The sequence below is a fragment of the Ochlerotatus camptorhynchus genome, unplaced genomic scaffold (genome assembly GCF_037179485.1).
Source record: "Ochlerotatus camptorhynchus isolate MF236.1 unplaced genomic scaffold, CSIRO-AGI_Acam_v1.1 ptg000330l, whole genome shotgun sequence".
Taxonomy (NCBI): Eukaryota; Metazoa; Arthropoda; class Insecta; order Diptera; family Culicidae; genus Ochlerotatus; species Ochlerotatus camptorhynchus.
In genome coordinates this window covers 1,519,097-1,537,355 of record NW_027040818.1, presented here as the reverse complement: position 1 = coordinate 1,537,355, position 18,259 = coordinate 1,519,097, and positions in this window count along the sequence as shown.

Genomic DNA, 18,259 nt, shown 5'->3' with positions numbered 1-18,259 from the left:
AAGTATTTCAATGCAGCATTAAATTTTTTTACTTAAAATTATCACATTTTTGATTATGTTATCTTAACTATTTTCTGGAAGCATTTAGTTGTGTTTTTTTTTTAAATAGTATCTATGTTCTTTCATATCGTATCTTCAAGTGGTCTTGGCAGGCGCCACATTTCATTCAGGTTCTTTGGAACAACATGTGTTGCAATATGAAACGCAGCTTATAAAGTGAATTGCACATAGCAATGACCAGTGTCATCACTTACTCCCATATGAAATTTGTCTCGACCAACCTGGCAGATTGCGCCCTAACCCTCCCTATCCCAGGCTTGCTGAAACTCCTCAAACTCACTGGAGGTTCTAAAACACTCTATTCCTGCGAGTTTATCCAACCCTCACCTCGAGTGAGTGGCGGCAGGAATATGGAAGAAGTAAACAAAAGGGAGAGTAAACTTCAGCGAGAGGATGATTTGACGTGAGGTGCGCTTTTTGAGACTCCGGATGACTTTTTTGTTCGACGCAAGAAGCTCAGAGTTCACCCAGAGTGAGAATAAGAGCGTGTGATAGAAAACATGAACATGAATGGCAGCGAACCTCACTCTCATTTTATCCCTCTTCGCTCACAAGCTCTGAAGCTCAGTGGAATGATTTGGCAGTAGGCATTCTACTCCTCAGAAAAATGCTACCCTCGGCTCATTTCAAACTCGCGAGAGAGGTTGGAATCAAGCCTGCCCTATCCCAATGGTCAGAAATACATAATAGTTTGATTATTGAGATAAAAGTAAGATTTCCAGCTGTTTCCTAGTGAAATTCATTAAAATTAATGAAAATTGATAGTTTTTGTTAGTTAAATTATTTACAGATATTTTGATTTCTTTTTCTCAAAATTACACAAAAAAATTAACCCTGTATATTTTTCCAACAAATACTTTATCTTTCCTGTCTCAGACGTCATTCGATTAGAAGTGACGTTTTCATGCAACGATTTATTGAAAAAAATGCCGAGTACGCCATGTTGGAAAAATTTTCAAGATTCAAAATGGCCGAATTTTAACACAAATGTGATTGATTGCCTATAACATACAATTCTCGATTACTTTTTCTAAGTGACGTATCAACATTGTGAAAACAATGCTGGTACTGGTACCTCATCTACGCATACTAACACCTCTAACAGGTAGGGGAAAATTTCCCCTATCTGATGGTAGTGTTATTATGCGTGGACGAGGTACCAGGTACGCTAAATCGACGATCAAATGCATTGTTTACAAAAGCTGATACGTCCCTTCGAAAAAGTAATCGAGAATTATGCAAGTCAAAAAACTAATTTGTTTTGCTAGTTGGTCCGGAACTGCTCCTTTGACGCATATACCGCGTGTAAAAGTTAATAATAAAGTTCCATTTGTTATTTGGAAAAGGAGAGTAGGCTGTGCGTGTGATCAAACCTGACGTTTGTTTTTTCCGTGGAGTTTCTTTTTATCTATAATCTGTTGCTGATCTGGCCAAAACCAGGCCCAGGAGACAATTTCTAGTTCCTCAGTCCCTATTATTTGCCGCTGAGAAGCTGTTCCGAAGACAAGTAGAACCTCCACGAGACGTCCCATCATTCGTTTCGTCCCATCATTAGTTCCATCATTCGTTGAGTCGCAGCGTTGAACCTGACTATTGGCCACGAAAAGGCTTGCCAATGCACATCAAAAATCGACTACATACATCCGGATATTTGTATTCTCAAATCGACGGAAGACATTCCGCGCAACTACCATAAACCGGACTAGTTCATATTGATCTTCGTCAAGCTTCGTCTATAATTTGGACTTCTACATCAACACATGTCAGCCAGCCTTCAGTTCAATTGGCTAAACTTGGTGAGTTCGTTCCATTTTGTAAATTTTTATCTTTTCAACCCAGTAACGTTGGGAAATCACCTTTTTATGGTGCGTTACTGATCTACCACCGAATCCTAGTCGTGACAACTTCAAACTAGGGAATCAGGATTGTTCAGTAATGAAAGGATTACATTTTAGTGCTTGTTACTTTTTATGACTTGATAATAGTGACAAGACTCGGGTAGTGATCACCGCTGATATGCAAGTCTATATTGTATATTTCAAATTAAAATATTGATTATGTTCATAGAGTTTACATTCCTTTTCCCTTTGTCCTTCTCCTCACGGGAAAAAATACGATCTCCGAAATGAGAAAAATGACTCATGATTTCATGAACACAGCGTGTTTTCATGTTATGAAAATACACCATGAATAATATTCATGATATCATGAACAACTCTTCCGTAACGCAGCAAACATTCCCAAAATCATGAATCATCCGAGTTGAAATCATGAGCTAAATTCATGGGTTTAACTTTTAACCAAAAAATGTTAAAAGAATAAAATAAAGCATCAGACTGGATTCGAACCAAGAACCTTGAGAACATTAAACCCATACTTTGACCACTAGACTATCAGTACTTGTAAAATAAGGAAGACAAAAGGCGTATAATAGATACCTATGTAGTATGGTTTATGAATACGGTTTGCCTAGTACGTGTAACGCTTGTAGCGGTCTGGATTCCATTGCATTATGAAATCATGAATTTCCATGACGAAATCATGAACCATTGTTACGATTTCATGGGATGGCAAGTTTTTTCATTTCATGATTTTTTATTCATGAAAATGGAATCGGATTTGTTTCCGTGCTTTTCCTTTCCCTCTTCTCTTTTCAGAAAGCGAGTAATGGCGCTATAGCCATAAGCCATAAAAGGCTAGAACAAGAGCTAGTGCTCATGTCCCAACCGTCAGAAGAAAATGGAGCATCACTTAACCTTTCTAGCTTTGATGCTTCCAACGACCAACCAATTATATAATTACCAAAATCGGAACGTACGGTACGAGATGTCCACGTTTCATCCTTTTATTGGATTCTGAAGCATCGTGTTTAAATCTTCGATTTAAACAGGCCCGATGTTTTCTGAATCATCTTGTTCCTTAAATGCTGCACAGTAGGCCTGGCCGTTTTGATATGTGTGACATATCTTCGATGTGAAACATATATCAAATAGACAAGAAAAATTATGGAGGTATATCCATTATTTTCCAGGATGCTTTCAAGAACTGGCTGCACACTTAAAATTTTTCGCCGAGATTCCAACAGCCGGGTAATTCTGCAATTTATTTTGCTGAGATTCGGTCAAACAATTGCCGAGATTCACCTAACAAATAACATTTTGGTGAGATATCAGCTAACAAACAGATATTTTGCAGAGATATCAGCAAAAGTGAATGCCGAAGTAATCGGCTGTTGGAGATTTTACCGAGCTAGATTAAGTGTGTGTGTGTTGGTGTTAGATTAGATTATATTAGATTAGATAATAAAGTTCAATTTGTAATTTGTAAATCGCTTGTTGACATTCCTATGCTGTGTTGGCCCCGGACCCTGCCGTCAGCCTTTAGTTCGTTACACGAAATGTTGCAAAAATCAACCCCTTTCACCGCTTCTGCTTCGTCACGTTTTCTCTTATATTGTACCTTATGCGTTGATTATTACATATTTCTAAGCCCACCTCCCCCTTTGGAGCATGGCGTTCTAAATGGATCGCCCGTTATCGCAACAACAGGAAAATAAATAAAAAAAAACATCAGCTTTAGTCACATTGAAGTGAACAACCCGCGTCAGGATTTGTGACGTTGAGCCAATTGAGTTGTGTTTGTTCATAATCGACTGATACAGAGCAGCTAAAGCGGTATTGACACTGGCACACAAGATCGGCAGGAGGCGAGTCTGTATAGTGGAGAACGTTTGCGAATTAAATGTGGTAATTGGGAAACGTGATTGTCAACACGTCATTATATTGCGCCAAATATTACGTGCACCTTATCGGTACCCTTAGTTTATATATAATTGGAAATGCGCCCGTGGACTGAATGGGATTTGTGGGTTCAAATCCCACCGGACGTCGTAGATTTTTTCGCAAATTTTTTCTCACGCACGTGTTCTGCCGATCATAACTTGTCTTAAAGCCGATTAATCGTAGGAAAGTTCCAAAGAAAGTAAATTATATTTTGCTTTCCTTGAGGCTCCCCGCTCCAATTCCAGGTGGGAAACTGCTGCCAGGGATTGGGATTTCATTCGGAACACGTGGTAGGAAAACGCGGGAATTTTGCTCCTTCGAGTGGAGGTACAGTTTCCCAGCTAACCATTATGGGCATAACCGATGACGAAAATGGCAATTTGGATTGGTGGGCTTCCTTGTACGGAATTTGGTATGAAATTGCGGTTCATGTACAATAGCAGCCAGCGGACACGTGCCTTTGGGGTAGCGTGCGCCGACCTATACTGATGCCGATTGAAGTTGGTGCTGATCGATTGGAATTTCGAAGGTCAACGGTGCTTAATTAATTTTATGAATTATTAGTACAGCCACTCACTCATCCAGCGTTCATGCTCGTGTAGTTTTTATTGTGAACAAGCGATTCCAAGAAGCAATGCAAACTGTATAATGTGGAAATAAATGCGCAAATGGAATCACTTTGGGAGGATTTGCTTCGGTTGTTTTATTTGGCGAAAAACATTTGTCACCCGCAAAAAAATGAAAACACTAAAAGACGTTTATTCAAACACCGGCAATCGAAAACAATTTTATGTGTCCTTCCATCCTTCCTTGCTTCATTTCTTTCGCGCTACCGGAGATGGTTGGTGATGGTTGTGGGAGTAACAAGCTCACCATTATGTATTATGTCTTTCTGTGTTGTTAATTATGCATTCCGGAGCTATTTTTAGACTACAACATCTCAAGTATTATTCATCCGTCGTAGTTACAAGATGAATGTTTCGCTTGTTTTTCTTTATGTTTGTGAGTCGTCATTTCGGTGTGGAAAATGTAAGGACACTCTGAAGAATGAGAGCAGCATAGCTTCAGGGTGAAGCAGCAAAAAAATCAAAACAAAACAAGACGACATCACATTGATAATAACAACCGATGTTGCGAAGAATGTGTAGGAAATGTGTAGGAAAAACACAACCAACTTCTTGCCACCCACCTCATTCCAGGGAAGTGACCTCGGTAGTGACACTGAGGTTGCGACAACGAGGCATGAGGTGCATCAAACGCGAGCTATGCCACGGGTATACACTTTTTCGCCAAGATGAGACATGCAGCAGCACGGGGCAATAGAAATTCTTATTTCCGTTGTATCTCACATTGTCGACGGTGAAATCCCACCACGTTGAGCAACACACGGTTCAATGCGGTGGTCTGTAGTCTCGGCTGAGGTCGATCTGGAGGCGGAACTCGTGCACCAGACTGATTTTTATCTACAGGTGCATTTTTTTTTATTGGCTGCTGCTGTGGTACAAGTGCGACAGGATGTCAGACATGATTTTGAATCGTGGTTCGAATGCCGTGACGCTAATATGAAGCACTAGATAGAGGTATTTCGACCTCAATTTCGACGTGCAAACCCGAGTGGAGGTAAATAGCAAAATCATAGCAAAATAATATCAAAATTAGCTATCATATCTTATCAAGTTATTGGTTTGTTCTTCAATAGCTCAACTCAATAACATATTAATAGCTTATTTTGCTAAAAGCTCAGGCGTCCATCTTTTAGTTCGCCTTTTTGCCCACTTAAAATATTCATAAGTATTACAAGCAATCAAGAGTTAATGAACAATCAACCAAGCATCCTATTACACTAGCAACCCCGCAATCTGATGCTATCTTAATTCTTAGCAATGTCAGGAATGCTCACGAACCCCAACATTTGCAAAAAAAAAACTTACTTATAAATCAAGATATCTTCCAAATAAGCTTCAAAATAATCTTTTTTTAATCAAATTTAAATTCAGTCCTCTATATCCGTAATACGCGCTTGAGGCTCAAATCTTTCTAGACTACTTAATTAAAATCTACTACTATTAAATCAAATATTAAAAATCCATCATCACAATCGTGGCAACACAATGTTCTTTTCGTTCTACAATAATTATTAAAAAGTCGTTACGACAGCTTTCCATATAAAATAATCCGGTGGAGATAACTTCGTCAAGATACATAATTTGTCAATTAATAAAAAAAAAAATCACTGGATAACTGTTCAAAAGACAGTTTTAATGTGTTAAATGAAGTGTCTTTTAAATTCTGTAAGTGTTGCTGAACGTTTGATATGTCTAGGCATCGAATTGAAAACATTTATTCCTTTAAAATATAATGAATTTTGTTAAGCACAAGTCAAGAAATGTGGTGTTCTTATTTCAACCACGTTTCTTATATAATATCTATTAAAGTCACTTCCTCTTTCAATTCGATCACACAAATATCGAGGCAGCAAACCGTTAATTACTTTAAAAATGAACACCATATTCAAATATACAATTCTTTGCTTCACCGACAACCATTGTAAGGCGTCTAGTATCAAAGTTGAGGAAAATGAAAATGCTTTAGAGTTGCTACAGAATTCTCAGAAGTTCACTCATAATCTAAAAAAAAAAGTCGCTGCTGAACTACCTTGAGATTCACCAATAGTTTTCCTGGAAAGCTTCTCAAAATTACCTGCAATTTATTCTCACATTTCATTGAGATTGTTCTTTGAATTCCTTTAGAATTATTCCTAGAGACTTCTAGTAGAGAGAGAAAATTGTAGAGGACTAAAATTCTCCCCAAAACACATGTGGCATTCTGATCAATATTCTCTAGACATTTTTTCAAAAGTCAAATCGGGAAAAATCGATTCCATTTGAAGAGCTTCATGCTGCCAGGCTTTAGCGATCGTTAGTCGTAATGTTTTGTTGTTATAAAAGGAGCTCAGTGGCTTTGCAGCGACTAATTTTGCTTACTGAGCATAGTACTGTGGATTCAATCTTCTATTTTGGATCATTCGTCTATTTTTAAGTGCGCAAACTTGATATTGATCAATTTCTTTAGTTTATGGTTCATTGTTGAACGTTCTATGGATCATTTGCGATATGTTTATGGGTAATTCGTACAAATTCAATGCTCATTCTTTAAAAATTTAGCGGTACATTTTAACAATTGTGTTGCTCTATTTTACATAAAATATGGATCATAGTGACATTTTTTATAAATCATTCTCAATTTTTTAGATCATTAGGATGTTTTTTAAGGAGCGTTTATCAATTGTTTATGGAACATTTATTAATTTATATGTGCAAAAGTATGTTTGCCTAAGTTTGTTGATGCTTTTGTCAATCTTCATTTTTCTATGTTAGCTAATTTTGCTATTAGTTTGATCATCAGCAGCTCAAAGAATCTTGTTGTTGGTTTGATATTAAAAAAACTTATTTTGATATTATTCAGTTATAATTCCATACTTTTTCAGTCATAATTTTAACTCTTATTTCGATGACATTAATAGCATTTAGATGTTCTGATATTAATTTTAAATAGTAAAACATGCTGTTGGCTTAATCCCTCCCCTTGGCTAGGTTTTGCACCTTGTTGTTAGTGGGCGGCTTTAATTTCATGTTTTATAGTGAACCACTTCTTTCGACCTGGAACCACACATTTCGCTTCCTTTCACTCTTCTTCATGAGTTTTATCTGCCCCCTGTGGGCCGTGAGAAGATGTGCTCCGATGGCAATCTGAGTTCGCATCGCTATCGTAGTCCATACTCAGCCGCTTAAAATATTCATAGGAATCTTCCTCACTTGAAGCCTCACCAACAAACCTAACTGGATTCCCTGTCGGATTCTTTTGTTTGTTAATCAATTTATAACAATTATTTTGTATGTGTCCTCTTAAATTGCAATAATGGCAAATGAAATTGGCATAACGCCCTTTAGTTTGCGATCTTTATCTGGACCTATAACCCCCATAGGGTTGCTGAACGCGCCTATCATAACGTCCACGCTCATGTCTGAATCTCTCTCTACCTCTTTCTACACCATCTCGTTCTCCATAACCTCTCGAATCATCTTTCGGAACCTTCCGACCTAATCTTTCTCTTACTGAATGGACTTCACCAGTCCTATTTATTGCCTGAGAACTATTCGTCGACAGTTCTTTGGTTTTAAGAATACGCTCTGCCACTTTTAGGGTTAAGTTCTCTTCATCCAGGAGCCATTGCTGCAAGTTTTTGTCATACACTCCATAAACTAACTGATCCCTAATGGCGGAATCCCAGAATTCCCCAAAATCGCATGTTTCAGCCAACAATTTCACACAAAGCAAACAATTTTCATTTGTCTCTGCTGGTCCCTGAACTCGGCATCTAAATCTAAATCTCATTACAATATCTGATTCTACCTTGTCGTACCTTTCTTTTAACTTTTTGATAATGTCGGCATATGAAACAGTCATCAAATCTGTAGCAGGATAAAGACGTTTAAGCTCATGGAATACTGTAACCCCACATAAACTTAAAAAGATATCTTTTTTCTTAACTTCTTGAATATCATTACTCTAAAATATGTATTCCATTTGTTCTACGTAATGGGAGAACGATGTTCCTTGTACATATTGGTCAATAGTGCCGATTAGCCCCATAGTCTATTTATTGTTCACCACTTGAAACGCAAAAAGAAGAAACAAATTCAAGAAGAAGAAACAATTACGACATCGAATTCTAATGCCCCGTAACTAGTAATTTCTAACCACGTACCTTTTTAAAACACCAGTCACCAGAACCTTTCAAACAACAAGCTACACCACGGAGTTTACAGCAACAGCAACAAGCAATCATCAACCGAATCAAAAATTTCCTCACACTCCTGAAAGAGGCCTCAACCAGGGAACAATTTCAACCTGAGAGTTCAATTCACCGTATCCTTGCTTTGCTGCTCACGAGTACCTTCGTACCAGTAATATAGCGTCGCTTGCGACCGGCTATGGAACAAAGAAAACAAAAGTTTTAGAATAAGCTCACGAAAGCCACACTTTGTATTCTAAAACAAAAGAACTATGAATTCACAGACTGCTAGTTTCAATCCTTTTCTCTATTAGGCTTTTTCAGCACCGCCCGAGGTCAACGTTATACTACTGTCACCTTCAAACGCTCTAGAATCCGCTAAATTTTGTCCAATACTTTTTCTCCAAAATCACTTCTATTTCTCACACGCGTTTTTCACTTTACTTTTACTTCGTCGTCAGTTGTTAAGTTCTTCTTCCAGTTCACTAAATATAAAACACTTCTGCTTTGGTTAACGATCAAAATACAAGAGAGCAACTTTATTATCTTCTGTCAACAGCAAACCTCAAGGAACAAAGTTAATTGCTTTTCAGGTATATAACATCGAGCATTACATAGAAAAGATAGAACCCATTTGAAGACGCAAGACGGATAGGAATCTGTTACACTGTAAAGACAAATTCATTAAATTTCAAGTTCATTACACTAAAGGGTGTCCACGATGAAATTGCCACACACAAAATTGATTCGCAAAATTCGAGTTTTCATCCGATTGCCATCAAATTTTCAGGGATTGAGAAATAACTATTAAACTTCATTTTATCATTTTACTCGTATTTTATTTACAGTCCATACGCAAATGCCCGCACCTTGGCCTTAACCCCGGCCATAAGATTCTGCACAACCTGTGAATCAACCGTTTTTTGCATGTAAACCCATACTTTCTTCAGTTCCTCGACTGTCTTCACTACCTTAGGTCGTTTAAGAAGGTGCTGCTTCATAATCGCCCAGTACTTCTCGATGGGGCGGAGCTCCGGAGTGTTGGGAGGGTTGAACATTTTCGGCACGAAATTGACCTTATTGTCCGCATACCACTTCAGCACGTCCTTGGAGTAGTGGCATGAGGCCAAATCCGGCCAGAAGATTTTTGGGACGTTGTGGGCCTTCAGGAGAGGAAGCAGCCGCTTCTGGAGGCACTCTGTCCGTTCATCGTGTCCTGGGTCACGAAAGGTGCACTCCGCTTCCCGCACGTGCAGATGGCTTGCCAAACCAGGAATTTCTTCGCAAATTTGAACATCTTCTGAGTGCGGACATGCTCCGGAACGCTGAACTTATCCTTGGCCGTGAAAAACAGGTTGCCGGGGATCTGTTTGAAGTCGGCCTTCACATATGTTTCGTCGTCCATGATGCAGCATTCAACTTTCGTCAGCATGTTGAGGTACAACTTCCTGGCACGGGTTTTGGCGGACTTGTTCTGCTTCTCGTCGCGATTAGGGGCCTTTTGTACCTTGAACGTTCGAAGCCCAGCCTTAGTTTTGGCCTTCTGGACAAAACTTCGGCTTAGGTGCAGCTTCTTAGCCACATCCCTAACGGAGGCGTTCGGATTTCGGTTGAAGGCCCCAACTACGCGGTTGTGATTTTTGGTGTTGTACGGAATACTTTTTCCTTCACTTCTTGGCTTCCGATCGGTGGTCAACCGTTCCTCGAACCGCTTAATCACTCGCGACACCGTGGAATTCGCGATTCCCAACGTTTTAGCGATGGAACGATGCGAGAGATCCTTGTTCTCGTGATGAATGCGCAAGATTTTATCACGCACGAGCTGTTCTTTCGACTCCATTTCCGCGAGTTTTGATCACAGGACTTTAAAACTTGCAGGATGTAAATAATGCACTATGAACTAAATCCACCCAAATTTTCATTAAATTCTACCCAACGGTTAAAAAGTTAGAGCAATTTCATAGTGTGGCAATTTCATCGTGGACACCCTTTAACCTTTAAAGTTGTAGAATAAATCTTCTTATTTAGTCTTGAACTTTAATAAAGAAAACGCAAGCAGACCAATAGCATTAAGCAGATTAACAAGGAGAGTAATAGTTTAGGAAATAAGTAAAAGTAGAGGTATGTGACAATTAATAACTTTTAAACTTTTGGAGGTATTGTATTACCCTGAGTTTGTTGTACTCGATTACTATATTATTCTCTCAATACGCGAAATCTCTTATATATGCGGTTAAAGCATTTAAGTTAACTTATTTCTTAGTGTTCAAGTACTTACATTTGTAAACAGCAGTCAATGTTAATCTATGAACTAAACCATACGTAAAATCGATCTTTCCTTATGTGGAATTGATGCATGTTTAACTTTTCGCGGCTGTCGGAATCAACGCGCCTACGTCTTCGGAGCTTATGCAGAAGTGATTCGCAATGCGGTAGAGCTCACCAAAAGTTTTTTTGAGCTTCTGTAGTACAGAACTTGTTCGGTACGGTCGTGAAATCTTGAAATGATTGATACGTGCGGTAAAATAACTAAATTGAAACAAAGCTCATCAGTAAAATAAGAAGAATATTTAGGGAGGAAACCAAAATTATTCAACTTGCCAACATAGGCTATCACATTTATTTTGGTGGCACTCTTTAAGTGGTAATAAGCTTTTATACCTAGGGGATGAGTACTTAAGGGGGTTAGATTTTGATAAGTTCTTTAGTGGGAATGACACTGATGAAGACTGCACATTGTAGTCGAAATACGTATCTGTCATGGATACCAAAATTAATTAAGTGGAATTAAATGGAAGATAACCTTTTTTTGCTGTTTTATTAAAGCATTCCGCTAACAACCCAATTTCATTACTTCATTATGATGGCTACCAAGCCTTTGGGATTTTCCTTATTAGAGAGTTGAATAGATTTTTCTCCTTTAGCTTACTTAAATCTTTGGTTTTAATTAGTTAGGTAGGTTCCGATTCAACACATTGTAGTTTCATTTATATACCTGTGATCTTGACTTTTATACCTAGGGGATGAGTACTTAAGGGGGTTAGATTTTGATAAGTTCTTTAGTGGGAATGACACTGATGAAGACTGCACATTGTAGTCGAAATACGTATCTGTCATGGATACCAAAATTAATTAAGTGGAATTAAATGGAAGATAACCTTTTTTTGCTGTTTTTTTATTAAAGCATTCCGCTAACAACCCAATTTCATTACTTCACGGTAATAAGCTGTTTTTTCTCTACGGTTGTTTCGCGTGGCGTTCACAATTTGCGCGATTTTCGTATCTTACGTAATTTAGATGTTTAGCTCTAAACGGTTTTACTGACTTGAGGTCGTTCCTTAAGCGGTGTTGGTACAGGTTAATCCTTTGCCGATTGTCGGATTCAACGCGCCTACGTCTACGGAACTTACGCAGAAGTGATACGCAATTCGGTAGAGCTTGACAAACGCTTTTGAGCTTATGTAGTATAGAATTTGTTCGGAGCGGTCGCGAAACCTTAAGATGATTGATACGTTCTTTAAATTAACTAATTTGATACAAAGCTCAGTAGTAAATAAGTAGAATATCTAGGGAGGAAACCAAAATTAATCAACTTGACAACATAGGCTATCACATTTATTTTCTCGCGGTTTTCGTAACTTACATAATTCAGATATTTCGTTCGAAACGGATTTACTTATTCAATCGGTTTACTACGCGGATGTATCTACGCGCACACGTCACAGCATTTTTTCTATAACTATCTTGAAACAATACACACGGAATCAAGTGTTCAAGCGGCCAACATAGGCTAGTCCTTCTGCTGTATTGTCAAAGATTGAAGCAACATTTATTCAAATGGGTCAAGTCTTGAAAACTAAACTGTCACGTAGCTCCAGCTTGATACCCAAAAAAAAACATGCTGTTGGCTTAATATTCTCTTCAACTTGGGAAGCGTTTTTAGAATATTACAAACTTCTCCGGTAAGTGTGTTATTATTTTCGGTCGGACGTTAGGCATACGGACGTTAGGCATATGGACATTAGGCATACGGACCTTAGGCATACGGACGTTAGGCATACGGAAGTTGGGCATACGGAAGTTAGGAATAATGTACGATACGCATAATGGACGTTAGGCATACGGACGTTAGGAATAATGTACGATAGGCATAATGGGCGTTAGGCACAAAGAACGTTAGAATTCCGATGAACTCCAGAAGGATGATAATGGGGACCGTCTATTGATTGCTGACATCGGTGAAAATAATGAAGAGCGTTAATTGGGGGGAACTATTGGGGTGCCACAGTTCCTTGTTTGTTTCGGCAAGCAACTCGTCACTGTTCATGGCAGTATCGCTCCCTCATATCAGCAGACGGTTCCACTAGTTCTGATGACAATAACCAAACAGAATCGTTGTATCGAAAAGTATGGGAGTAAATTCTGGAAGCAACAGGTATATTTTTTTGTTATTGAATGAAAAACCACATAATTCACAATTCTTCATTTCATGAGCTGTTCTTTCGCATCATCTGTTATTCAACCATAGATGTTTGTTTATTATTTAATGAAAAATCAAAGAATTCGCCATTCTTTATTTTATAAGCTATTCTTTCAGGAGAACCTTTTTTCTTTGACAATTGCAATATGTGTGTAAGAATATATTACAACAAAATGTGTGAATTTTTTTATTTCAAGATGCGATTTATTTCAAGATATAGTTAAAAATTATGCTGCGATTTTATTGCCAGATTATTTAACCACTATCGCTACTAATCTTGGATCTAAGTAAATATGTAGCTACATCACTTATGATATGATATATAATAATTTCCAAACTGTGCGTATTAAATAAACTATGTTTGTATAACTTGCATCATCTTTTATTCAACACTTAGCCTAATTTAAGCATTGTTTATCATGCTCGAAACAGGTTTCTAGAGTTGCACAGCAGCAAGAAATTTTATGCCTAACGTCCATTATGCCTAATGACTTTATACCTAACGTTCGTATGCCTAACGTCCGTATGCCTAATGGGATACACTCGAGTACCGCTCTATCCTGTGTATAAAGATAAGAAAATGATTTTCCAGGATTGCAAAATTGCTGATCTGATCACTGGTTATAGCTCATATTCAATCCAAGAAATTAAATTCCCATTCCAATTTCCATCCCGGCTCTCGTGCTGAGCGGGAGATTGGAACTAAAACCGCATTGCTAGCATGTGACACAACATGCGGGGGGTTCTCGTTACGCAGCACGTTTTTCATACGGTGGGTTTCCGTTCCATATGCTTGAGATGTGCATTTCACAGGTACATAACTTATTAATAGAAAAAAAGCAGCATTCATTCATAGATTCATTATATGCATATTAGTAACCGCGATGTTGCGTGATAAGCCTTGGGCTCTTGATGGGGGTGGTGTCATTCAATGTGTGGGTACAATCGGATTGTGCAATCGGTTTTGACTCATTACCGTGGTAAGCTGGTTACACTATGTGTAGGTTTTCACTTATCTAACTAATTAAGGCATGAGGGTGTAGCACTGTTTGATTGGGCGTTATAGATATCCAACAGGTTATCAATGTGCATTAAATCGCTTTGCATTTTCTTTGCTTCAAGGCTTGAATAATATTTTAATCGCAAGGAATGGTTAATCTGAACGAAATAAACAAGTCGTTACTCGGAACTTTCAATTTCGCTTGATAAACTCAGAAGAGTCTGATTATGATTAAAGTCATCAACGTATGCAATTTGGGTGTGTCACGGTGAGACAAACAAGTCAGTGGTAAGAGCTTGATGCTAATGGCAACCTTTGAAATGTCGGAACAATACCTGAAACGAGTGAGCACACCACAGCAAGACAATTATGTTACTGTAATCCCTCCATTTATGCGGTTTTTCAAATTCAGCAAGGCTTGTTTTTGCGTCTGAGTTATTATCGAAAGGGAAAGTCGATGAAGAGGGACCTTTTGAATTGTTCGTCTAGAATTGTCGAAAATATTCCGCTAGCCGAATCAAGTAAAACCGCATCAAATAATTTTATTCATGTGTACAGTAACCCCTCGATTTATGCAGTGTGTATATAGTTTATGGTTGACACTTATCACATACAAAAAACAGCGTAATTGGGTGAGGGACAGCCGAGAAACAGCGGTGGGTGGACAGAACCATCCACCGCCTAAATGAAAGGATTACTGTACATATGAATAAAGTTGTTTGATGCGGTTACTTGATTCGGCTAGCGGGATGTTTTCGACATTTTTTTTTGACATGAACGATTATTGCCGTTTTGAAGCCAATACCGCCAAAACGGTAATAAAGAAGGAAATATTTCTAGAAGTTGTTTGAAATGGAATGGTTCTTCTAGAAATGAAGGCTGAACCGAAAAGTACGGTAAAGCATCGATATTTACGAATTCGGTACGTGAAAACCGAGAACCTCGGTAAACTGAACCGAATATTCGCTAAAACGTGTTAAACGTCAAACGTTCCACTTGCGAGCGCACGGAAATTTTAACCGTGACGGAAATTTTTTACCGAAAACTCGGTTCTCTAAGCTGAGTATATTTTTTTCTCGCGTGTGCTCGTTGGAGGTGTGCAACAATTCAGTGAAAATGGAAAAAGTTCTGCACGTTCGATTGAAATCTTTTGTAAGTATTTGATTCAAGTTGGAAGAGTTAATAAAAATATTAAATATTAGCATCTGTCGCATTACATAACTGGTTTTATTTTTATGAAACTTCGAAGAAACGTATCCTTAATCAAAATATAAAGCAGGATTTGAAGAGAAAATCGATCGCTGCCCAAAGAAACCAAATTCGCTAATTACAACAGGTGGGTCGGTTTGTTTGACAGTGTTCGGTAATTCTTGTGTAAACCGATGTTCGGTTATTTCTGCTTGAATTTATTTTTCGTCAACCGAGATTTTCGGTAACTTTGACACATGTGGAATTACCGACAGCTCGATTATTCCTCTTTGAACCGAACAGACTACCGAGCGTCCAGCAGCTAAAAACTCGGTTGAAATCAAACCGAGTTCGGTATTATTTTATAAGTGTGTAAGCTATCAAAACTCACCAGCTGCAATTCTCTCCAAACCAGTGCACAAAACAGTCAGGTTCAATGAGTCATTTTCATATTAATATGAGCTGCCATCTGCCTCATCATTCACTGCCTCGTGAGAGTCTGAATGATTTAGAGGTAAACGAGTCACTGACAGCCGGGTTCTCAGTCAGTTAGCACGTTTATTCTTCTGTGATCGAGATGTTTTTATGACAGGTGGGCAGGAACTCACGGTCTCCCAGTGTTGGAAAGTTCATTATTTTGCCATACAGAAATTCAAAATAAAACATTTTATAGGCGGATTTGGACAGTTTTTGACCATTTTATACGACCGAAAGGTGTATGCTGGTCACAAATGCCGTGTCAAACTGATTTCCTACGCAATTAATCAGTCTTTGATGTGAATTTCGCCAATAAACACGAGGAGCATTTCTTAGCAAAACTTGTCATAACAAAATGAGCATAGTTCATTTTAGTAAACAAACTAACACTTCTTCCTACTGTGTCACCTATGTGCCTAGTTCTGTGATGGTACCCAATATTAGTAATCCTATATACAGAGATAAGCGGAAATATTATCAGACGATTTGGCAACGTGATTTGTTTTGTTTACAAAAGCTCCAAACACTTGCTGCGGAGCAAACTATGTCAGTTTTCTGCGTGAATTTATAATTGTCTACGCTACGAGTTCGTTTACGTTGTTTGAATTCTCAGTGGACCAGTTCAAGATCAGTTTCCTTAAAGTTCAAATAAAATTTATAGAATATAAAGTGCATTTCCATGTTTTGCCCTAATCGCGTTCATGGTAAAGCCCTACAGTAAAAGTATGGACGTCTGTCAAAAGTTGTTCCAATCGAACCGTCAAAATGCACCGCTTTGCTCGATTGGAACAGCTTTTTTTCAGTTTTGTGGTGACAGTCGTCCATACTTTTACTGTAGGGCTTTAGTTCATGGAGGTGCAACGAAGTTTAACAAAGTGAGAATTTTCCGGTTTCCGAAAACGCTGAACTTCGAAAAATGGGTCGAGTTTTTTTTTCGGACTACTGTCCCTAGTTGATTCTATGCGTTTGTGCAGTGTACGTTACAATGATAATTATTTGGTGGTATCTAGTTAAAATGTATTGCTTCGAGCACACGCAATTGTATTTTGCTAAAGAAGATGGGAAACTTCTGAAGCTGCCTGGAGCGATTCCGCTTCATCAGCACCAAATGCATGTTGTGCGAAAACCATTCCGTGATTGACATCGCAATGCTTTTGACCAACAATAATAAAAAATTTACTACTATATATTTTTTATTTTTTATATTCTGTATGAATTAATTTCACCCCGATAACAACACTTTTCAACTGAAGCATTCAGGCTAACGATAAACATACTCGTTTGGCTCACATTTTGACAGTTCTCGCTGCTCGATTGGCTCAAAATGGCCGCTTTCGCGAATCTCTATAGGATTACTACCCAATATCTACTTGTTTTGTATGACTGAGCGTACATTTTCTATGTAAAAATGCCTCAATTACATGCTGTGTGAGCGAAGGCAAGCGGTGTGAGTCGCCTGTTCGTGAGCGACTGAATGTTTTTGTTGGCTCTTACATTGCCTCGTCCTTTACCTTTTGGAACAAACAGTCTGCACAGAGCAATGGATTGAGGCTGTGAACCATTTGCCGAGTTAAATTTAACTCGTGGTTAAAAGTGACACTTCGAAAGTTATTTCTTATGTTAGAAAATCCCTGAGTTACCGATCGATCGGTTTTCGAGCAGAACTCAGCCACGGTTGTCAAAATTTAACTTCTTGTCTTTCAGAAATAACCACGCTCGGATAGCAGGGTTAATCGATAACTTTCCATCTGTCAAATTTTAACCAATAGTTAAAAAATCCGCCAAATGGTTCAGAGCCTAACACTCAGCCTAAGCAGTCAGTAATTTTACGCTCTGCTCCAAGCTGTGGTGAGATTGAGTTTCTTGATTTTTGTTTTATACCCCAGACAGACTATGGCTTATATCATGTAATATAGGCTGCCTTGCAATGAGCACTCATACATATAGTTTTCACTGGAAATCCTATATATGAGTGCTCATTGCAAGACAGCCTATATTACTTGATATAAGTCATAGTCTGTACGGGCTATTACACCCGAACGGAATTGAAACTTCCATAACGGCTAGCAGCAGCGGCTTCTTGTCTACGATCGGTGAAGATCAAAAAAAGGGAAGCATTATTATAGTAAAGGGCGAACACGAAATTATTGCGACACCGAAAATGTCATGCCAATTTTCTTATAATGGTTAGAATCAAACCAAAATTTTAGGGTAGTTTTATACATATATTTACTTCAAAAATCAAAAGAAAAGTTAATCGATGGAGCATTGAGTGTAAAATTGAACGCATTTTCGCTTGATGCCCTCCATCAAAGTCTTTACAGTGTCATCCGGTACCAGTTTCTCAGTTTTTTCTCTCCATTTTCTTAACATGTCCTTCTCGTCCTTGACTGTCTTCTTGCTTTTCCGAAGTTCCCGCTTCATTATTGCCCAGTACTGCTCCACCGGGCGCAGCTCCGGACAGTTTGGCGGATTCA